The 9,081-nt window shown below is 38.7% G+C and overlaps 1 long non-coding RNA gene across 4 annotated transcripts; it reads left to right on the forward strand.

Annotated features, from left to right (window-relative positions):
* Positions 1-2,912: 2,912 nt before the first annotated feature.
* On the forward strand, positions 2,913-8,598 carry LOC144654480 (uncharacterized). Of its 4 annotated transcripts, none has more exons than XR_013570906.1 (8): positions 2,913-3,004; positions 3,088-3,202; positions 3,831-3,921; positions 4,110-4,216; positions 5,857-5,927; positions 6,496-6,581; positions 6,895-6,962; positions 7,351-8,598. It is a non-coding gene; the product is annotated as an uncharacterized LOC144654480 (long non-coding RNA). The 4 variants fall into 4 exon arrangements; XR_013570904.1 differs by adding an exon at positions 6,096-6,211 and having other exon boundaries at positions 2,952-3,202; positions 6,496-6,575; positions 7,351-8,597; XR_013570905.1 differs by lacking the exons at positions 2,913-3,004; positions 3,088-3,202; positions 3,831-3,921; positions 4,110-4,216 and adding exons at positions 4,972-5,104; positions 6,096-6,211 and having other exon boundaries at positions 6,496-6,575; positions 7,351-8,597.
* Positions 8,599-9,081: the final 483 nt, after the last annotated feature.

Raw genomic sequence — 9,081 nt, forward strand, 5'->3', positions numbered from 1 at the left:
TTGTTTCTTTCTTGTTCTTTTTTTCAGTTTTTTTTTCCAGATCTCACAAGTTCAGGAAACTGGTATCCTTTATTCTAATTTTTCATTATATAGTTTGCTACCGCTGTTGTTGTTGTTTTCCATGACTGTATGTAATAACTAAATAAATCATATTTACTTTGCACAGGGAGGAAGGTATGGTGTACAAATATTACATTCATTAGGGTAGATAAATAGGATTTTTACTTTCCAGGATACGGTCCATTTCGGCTTAGCTCACTTCCTACGATAAATAATCTTACTTATCTGAAGAAATCGTTCACATAATCTCACATTTTCACATCTGCTATCACATTCACACAAGCCAACTTCCAATGCCTGTCTCACAAATCCGAACTACTAACTCCTAAACCGAGTAGTATGTTTGTTTAGTTATTCTGACTAATTTGAGAAAAAAATTCTTTAAATGATCGAATCCTCCAAACCGAGTCCTGACATATTGTGGGACTGGGCACAAACTGGACAAATGATCAAACAAAACAGATCTTCGGAATCTTCGGACATCTTAGGCAGCGTCCGTACATCGTATACCGAACAGTCCGAACACCTCAGAATACATTCGAAAAACGTCGGAAACATCCGCACAGTCCGAACACCTCAGAATACATTCGAAAAACGTCGGAAACATCCGAACAGTCCGAACACCTCAGAATACCTTCGAAAAACGTCGGAAACACCCGAACAGTCCGAACACCTCAGAATATATTCGAAAAACGTCGGAAACAACCGAACAGTCCGAACACCTCAGAATACATTCGAAAAACGTCGGAAACAACCGAACAGTCCAAACACCTCAGAATACATTCGAAAAACGTCGGAAACAACCGAACAGTCCAAACACCTCAGAATACATTCGAAAAACGTCGGAAACAACCGAACAGTGCGAACACCTCAGAATACTTTAGAAAAACGTTGGAAACACCCGAAAAGTCTGAACACCTCAGAATACATTCGAAAAACGTCGGAAACAATCGAACAGTCCGAACACCTCAGAATACATTCGAAAAACGTCGGAAACAACCGAACAGTCCGAACACCTCAGAATACATTCGAAAAACGTCGGAAACAACCGAACAGTCCGAACACCTCAGAATACATTCGAAAAACGTCGGAAACAACCGAACAGTCCGAACACCTCAGAATACATTCGAAAAACGTTGGAAACATCCGAACAGTCCGAACACCTCAGAATACATTCGAAAAACGTCGTAAACAACCGAACAGTCCGAACACCTCAGAATACACTAGAAAACGTTGGAAACAACCGAACAGTCCAAATACCTCAGAATACATATGAAAAACGTCGGAAACAACCGAACAGTCCGAACACCTCAGAATACATTCGAAAAACGTCGGAAACAACCGAACAGTCCGAACACCTCAGAATACATTCGAAAAACGTTGGAAACATCCGAACAGTCCGAACACCGCAGAATACATTCGAAAAACGTCATAAACAACCGAACAGTCCGAACACCTCAGAATACACTAGAAAACGTCGGAAACAACCGAACAGTCCGAACACCTCAGAATACATTCGAAAAACGTCGGAAACACCCGAGCAGTCCGAACACCGCAGAATACATTCGAAAAACGCCGTAAACAACCGAACAGTCCGAACACCTCAGAATACACTAGAAAAACGTCGGAAACAACCGAACAGTCCGAACATCTCAGAATACATTCGAAAAACGTCGGAAACAACCGAACAGTCCAAACACCTCAGACTACATTCGAAAAACGTCGGAAATAACCGAACAGTCCAAACACCTCAGAATACATTCGAAAAACGTCGGAAACAACCGAACAGTCCGAACACCTCAGAATACATTAGAAAAACGTCGGAAACAAGCGAACAGTCCAAACACCTCAGAATACATTCGAAAAACGTCGAAAAAAACCGAACAGTCCGAACACCTCAGAATACTTTAGAAAAACGTCGGAAACACCCGAAAAGTCCGAACATTTTGCATTTTTTAGGCTAAACTCTAATAAAGGCAAAACCACACTACAAACCAATGACGAGTGTCGAACCTTTTGCAGTCCTGTGTCAGTTAAGAAAAACTTACTTAGCAAAAAAATCGGTAATTGATTCTGAACACTTAAGGGCTTAAGGGCTAACGGACATTACAAATGTACTGGATCTTTTGGATCAGTCAGAAGAATCACATAATAGGTCGCTGAAGGAGATAAACTATAAATCTGAATTTTCGTCAGGGTGGCCTGACTCTTCAGGGAATGGACAAATCATTCCCTGAAGAAGTCAGGCCATGTCAGGCCGTGCCGTGACTTCTTCAGGAGATGAACTACACAGTTCATTCCCTGAAGAAGTCACGGCACGGCCTGACATGGCCTGACAAGGCCTGACTTCTTCGGGGAATGAGCTGCAGAGTTCACTCCCCGAAGAATTCAGGCCTTGTCAGGCTGTGCTGTGACTTCTTCAGGGAACGAACTACACAGTTCATTCCCTGAAGAAGTCACGGCACGGCCTGACATGGCCTGACTTCTTCAGGAAATGAACTACACAGTTCATTCCCTGAAGAAGTCACGGCACAGCCTGACATGGCCTGACTTCTTCGGGGAATGAACTGTAGAGTTCACTCCCTGAAGAATTCAGACCTTGTCAGGCTGTGCTGTGACTTCTTCAGCTGGGAACGAGCTACACAGTTTATCCCTGAAGAAGTAGAATTCATTCTGGCCATGCCTGACGAAATATTGGAAATTACAGTTTATCATCCCAATCCTTTATTAGTTGTTGAAAACTGATAATCACAGCAAAAGAAGAAGAGATTGAGCGAAAATGATATTAAAAATCAAATATATTTGTCCTCTGTTAAACTTATCGATTCCTTCTCCTTGCTTAGTGCAGATCAGTTTGCATTTTGTTCCTCTTATTTTTTCAGGGTTTCGCATGGATCGCCTGGATGACTATCTGTAGCGCTATTTCTGGAAATATATGTGCAAGGTATAGTTAAGGGGTAGTATGGCTACGAAGGGCTTGTTGAAATATGAATGCCTAGTAAATTTGTGATTTGTTTGCGTTCACAGCTTGCAACCTAAAAAGAAGAGAAAACCCTGGGGCGGAAGGAGAGTCTCTTGGGACGACAGTACAAATAATAATGACCAGCAGTTTCACTTATAAATTCAAGATGGCGGACGGACGGTAAGTTATCCTTTCTTGTCTTTCTTGTTAGTTTTTCAAAAACAATTTTAGTTTTCTCTCCGGGAATCCGGCTGGTAAATGTCCCCAGGCTGCATGCATGTTATGTTTCCTCATTGCGAATTCTAAAGACTTATAAAGGCTTGTGGTATTTTGTACGAATTTTGACAGGGTATCAGCTCCCCCCTTTCCCCAACTTTTTGTGAAAAAGTACATGTAGAATCCCTTAAAAGTCCAAAAGCATTAAATCTGCAGATTTCCTAGACTTTCTCAAAGTCCTTCGACGCGCGGTTTAGAGGGCGACTTGGTGCAAGTCTACAGATTTCCCTTTTTCTTTGGTTATTAAAATTTATTTCAATAAACCAGGTTATTGATTGTATTTTATATTAATTATCATACAAATCTGAAAGAAAGGGAAAACAAAATTTTTAAATTTTTAAAAACCATAACATATGTGTTCCACAAAGCAACATTAAGCCAGGTATCTATGAATAGGGATATTTGCTTTAAGTAAGAGTTGTAAATTGAGGTTCAATTGTGTCTTTAAGAATACTTTTTTGTTTAATACAGCAAAACAACATGGATATGCTATAAATGGTTTATCTGCTTTGTGTTTTCTTTGATATTCCAGACTGGAATACTGGATGTTCACTTATGGGGGCCAAGAATTCCAAGAATGATGAATGTGAAGGGAAAAGACATATTATGGCAGTGGCCTCTGTGTGAGTCATAATAATGTAAAATTAAAATAAAATTATAGTACTGAGGGTTAGGTAATGGATGTTTTTGAAAATCACAGTTTATGATGAGTGGTATAAATATGTTGTTTAAGAGCTTGCCTATATTGCCTTTAGAAGCTTGCATTTTCTCATGATACATTTTTACTGATCATTTAATCTTTTCTTCTTAGTTGGTTTCCAGTCTGAACAGACACAGACTTTCTGTTGTGTCTATAGGTTCCTTGCTTAATAGCAGAGATGATGCTGTGGTGTGAAGATAGAGAATCTAAGAAGTCTGGTAATTTTTTTAATCAAATCTGTGTTACTTTCAAATTTATGGGACCTGTTTTTGAGGTGAAGGATCTGGGGGCTTGTTCTCAGAATTTTTACTGTACTGTAGTAGGGAAGTGATCACATCAGTGATGTGTACTGATCTGAACAAAACATTTGGTCACATCTGAAGATTTCCTTCCTAGCTTGTTGAACTTAACTGGGGCTGGATCTAGGGGAGTCTATTGCCTGGTGCCTGTCTTTTACAAGTGTAACCATAAAAAGGCCAAAAAAATCGTACATTTATCCTATATATGTGAGAGGTTAAATTGTATCTTAGAGAATGTGTTGAACATTACTAACAGCAAAACAACATGGAACAGTAAATGTAAATTATCAAATTGAAGTTAAGCGTCTTCAAGAATGTGTTGTTAATAGCAACACAATGTGATTCCATAAACAAATGGTCAATCTTCATAAAATATTTGTGTTTTCTTTATCTTCCAGGCTGGGTTACTGGATGTTGACTTAATATATGGGCAAGTATTCCAAAAATGATGAATGTACAGGGAAAAGACAATTACACTGGACAGGTGTTCTTCTGGGTGAGTCATAATAAAATAAAATTATAGTTTACCTGGTTAGTAATGGCCTTTGGATGTTTTCGACTTTACAATTTATTACAAGTGGTATACAACATTATAATTTTGTTGTCAGAGCTTGCCTATATTGCTTGAGTTTGTATTTTATAAATTATGCTACCTTTTTACTGATTATGTGACCGTTTTTTCTTAGTTGGGTTCCATTCTGCACAGACAAGGATCAGTGACTTACTGATATTCCATTAATATAGAGGTTCCTTGCTAAATAGCAGAGCTGATGCCGTGGTGCGAAGATACAGGACCTTTGACAAATGGTATTTATTCAAATCTGTGTTACTTCTAAATTTATGAGACTAGTTTCAAGGAGAAGGACCTGAGAGTGTGTTATGGGAATCTTTAATCTACAGTAAAGAGCCAAAAAAACTCTACACATAATTATACCCTATACACATACATTTTACTAAGCATTTGTTTTCAGTAAAAGTTGTAAAATTGATGTTAAATTGAGTATTTAAAAAAGGTGTTGTTATAGCAAAACTGGGGTTGGAGTGCACTGGGGCCACCAGGTGTACTTCGCAAATGCCGGGAAATGCCCACCGTGACATAGGCTCTGCCACCAAGTCAGCTGTCGCATGTCCTTGTCATAACCCTGGTAATGCAGTTGTACTACAGCTGAGCAACAATCGCAATGACAACGGGTATCTGGCGCCTTTCAAATAACAGGATATTGTGGCTAAGGGATTAGGACACCCTGACAGAAAACCCTGGTCCTCCACGTTGGGGGTTGCATGGGCATGGGGCCAATCCCCCCATCCCGTAAAAGTTATTGATTACGGAAACCGGAAATTCAAATAAGCAATGTTACATGCCTTTGGGGAGCAGCACAACCACTTGCCTGACTCCAAATAATGATTTTATCACATGGAAGGATGGGTTAATGACGGGAACAGAAAGAACTCCGGCCCTTTGCCCACTTAGGGCTATGGTTATAAGTGAAGTACAGCAATACTTCATGGATCCATGTTATAGATGGTCAATCCTCACTGTGTTTTCTTTGATCTCCCAGATGGGTTACTTTTCCAAGAACAGGGAATGTGGAGGAAAAAGACGTATTACAGAACAGCAGTGTTCTTTTGGGTGAGCCATAATAAAATGAAGTTATAGTATAGTTCGTAAAGGTCTATTTGACGGATGTCTTTGACTTCACAATTTATTACTTACAACTGGACTGGTATAAATATGTTGTTGTTAGAGCTTGCATCTATTGAGTTTAAAGTGATCATAATTTTAATCTTTTTCACTTAGTTGAGTTTCCGTCTATGCAGACACCGGTCAAATGACTTGCTGTTGGTGTCAATAGGTTCCTTGCTAAATAGCAGAGATGATGCTGTGATGTGAAGATAGAGGACCTACCAAAAATGGTATTTATTCAAATCTGTATTATTATGTACTATCATTTTGCCTAACCTTGCTTATTCTAAAGGTGGTTAGTTAGAGCTAGTTTTGAGTGTCCAGTGTCACATAAGAGACCCTATGCTGGAGTTTAATGAATCATACTTTACGTCGCATGACAACAAATTGTTTTATTTCTGTGTCAGCATTTCCTCCAGTTATACAGTGACCAAAATGTTATCAAGTTCTGTCAGTAATATTAAGTCCTTTGTTGAAAATGAGTGACATATTCCTGTTAATGTTTTTGGTGTAGGTGTGTCTTGGAACTAACCTTCACAATCTTCAGAGGGAGTGTTGGAGAACATAAGTGGATTTGTCTGTCATCATTGCTCTGTAAGTGTTTGTGCTAAATGTGGTTCTTTCATGTGACATCAGAATTATTAAGTTTGATTTAATTTGGGTTTGAATGATGCACCAGGCTTTATGTAATATTTAACTAGTTAAATGATGTTAATGTGAGCTACTACTTTGACAAACTGGAATCTCGTATTACGTAGTCGCATTGAACTTTGATGGCGCTGATCAATTCGTTTCTTGTCACGTGTAGCATCTTTCGATCCGCTTATTTTCTGGTCCCACCCTCCCTTGGCAGCTGTAATTTCCCCAAATGTTAGTTGTACACTAAAAGTAACATATTTAACCTTTCTTTTAGGAATTTCAAATATGTTTTCAAGAGAAAGCAAGGCCTTAGCAAAGAACTGTCATATGTGCCAATATTAGGTAAATGCATTCTTCAATGTTATTCGTTCATTTACGAAAAAGGTTGCAGGGGCGGATCCACGATTTTTCTTAGGAGGGGTGCATACTAAGGAATGGCGTAACTGATTGGGGACATTAACACATTTTAAGAGCAAATACTAAGCCGCAGGTCAGAGGTCATCTTAGGGAGGGGTGTGCACCCCCCTGCAACCTCCCGCTAGATCTGCCCCTGGGTTACTGCCCTTTGTTCTCAATTAAAACGTTTTTCCAAGTGATCCCATTCAATTACACACTCATAACGTCAGTTCTATAAAAAAATTGGGGGGGGTTTGGCCGCCCCCCCCCCCCCCCCCCCCACTATATCTTTTGCTGCAAATCCGAACAGTCGTTTTTTCCTGTTTCTTTGCAGGTTCTACTTCAGAGGATCCCAGTCTAACACAGTCCTTAGAAGAAGGCTAAGCCTTTATTGTCTTTATTTTGCTAGTTCACCAACACTAAATGCAGTAAACACAATCACATCCAAACTGTCTATACGTTAGCAGTGGAAGTCAATGCATGACTGAAAGAACATGCATGTAGTCTGTTGAATATGCTGTGTCTGCCGTCCAGACAAGATTCCTGTCTCTATTGACAAACATGGCTGAGATCAAGTGATCAACAACTGGTTTCTCCTTACATTGTTAGTCCATTGTCCATCAGTCAAGTGGCGAGAACAAAGACAATCATCACAGGGGATACCGTCTTGATGTACCACCATTATAATTAATAATATAATTCTCATAATGAACATATATAAAGAAATTAATGTAAGGAATAAGTGAGGAGAACTGATAATAAAGATAGCACGACTAAACAGCATCTTGATTTGGAAAGATCTCAATTGCATTTACTTTCAACACACATTTCTGTAATTATGTGACTACAAAACCTGTTTCCTCTATGACCTCTTCAGTTGGTTGCCATAACAGATTTGAATCTGGGATGACTTCATGCATCCATGCATGGGAAGTAAACCTTGTTATCAGCTTCCAAATGACAACTAAAAAATAACCAACAGAAACATTGATAACTATAACAAAAAAGAATAATATTTATGAATACTTTAAGAGGAAGATGAGCAATTAAATTACATAACATTTCGATGACCCCATGCCATTCACATTTACATTTGAAACTTTTACAAAAGTAAATGTGCAGGGTTAGACGTTCATCAAAACCTTATGTAGTTTGAGCACTCCTCTTAATCTTACGGTATTTATTCAAAATCATTAGTTGTTAGAAATTAAAACTAAAATTAACCATTAAATATAATTTAAAAATAGAAAAAATAAAACAGTTTGGAACTTGATATTTAGATATATATTTCATATGTGGTTACATGAAGTCATTGAAGATTCAACTTTTGCATGGCAACCAACTGAATAGGTCACAGACTAAACTAGCTTTGTAGTTGCATTTTCCTCGTGAATGCATGTTGAAATGAAATGTAATTATGGTCGTTCCTGATCGAGGTATTTATCGATCAGATTTTAATTAGGCCAAAAAATCTAGTATCCTTTATTCACGAAACTCAGAAACTGATAACAGATAAAAAGATCATGAATTAAATGGAAATAAACACAAGTTGTACCTCAAAGCTGTCTGAATTGCAGTATTTTGTGATTAGTTGGATTGTATAAATAGTATTTTTAAAGAACTCGTTGTCATTGATTGTCATCTTGGAAGGAATGGGGGGGGGGGGCAGTCCCATATATGAGCTATATAGGTATGTGCCACTGTGAAGGGTATGGTTTTAAAGCAGTTTAGTCTGGGTTCTGCATAGGCAGATTTAGGGGGAGGGTAAAGGGGAGCTGCCTCCCTATACGGATAGAGTATAGGGATAGGGAATAGAAATCAGAGAGTTTTGGTCTAGAAAAGGCAAATGTGTCCCAAAATTGGATACGATATCTTGGTGGAGTTTTTTCTGCCTCGACTAACTCGACCGGCCAATCAAAGCCTATATAAAAGGGATATAGGAATACTAGTCTACAGAGAGAATTATAAGAATCTATTACCACCACTCATCTCCGCTACAATCTTCTTCGCTACATTCTTTACTTCACTGCTCTACTCTACTCTATTCTACTCTTCTCTACTTTAT

Source organism: Oculina patagonica, chromosome 5 (genome assembly GCF_052425735.1).
Source record: "Oculina patagonica isolate OP01 chromosome 5, crgOcupat, whole genome shotgun sequence".
Taxonomy (NCBI): Eukaryota; Metazoa; Cnidaria; class Anthozoa; order Scleractinia; family Oculinidae; genus Oculina; species Oculina patagonica.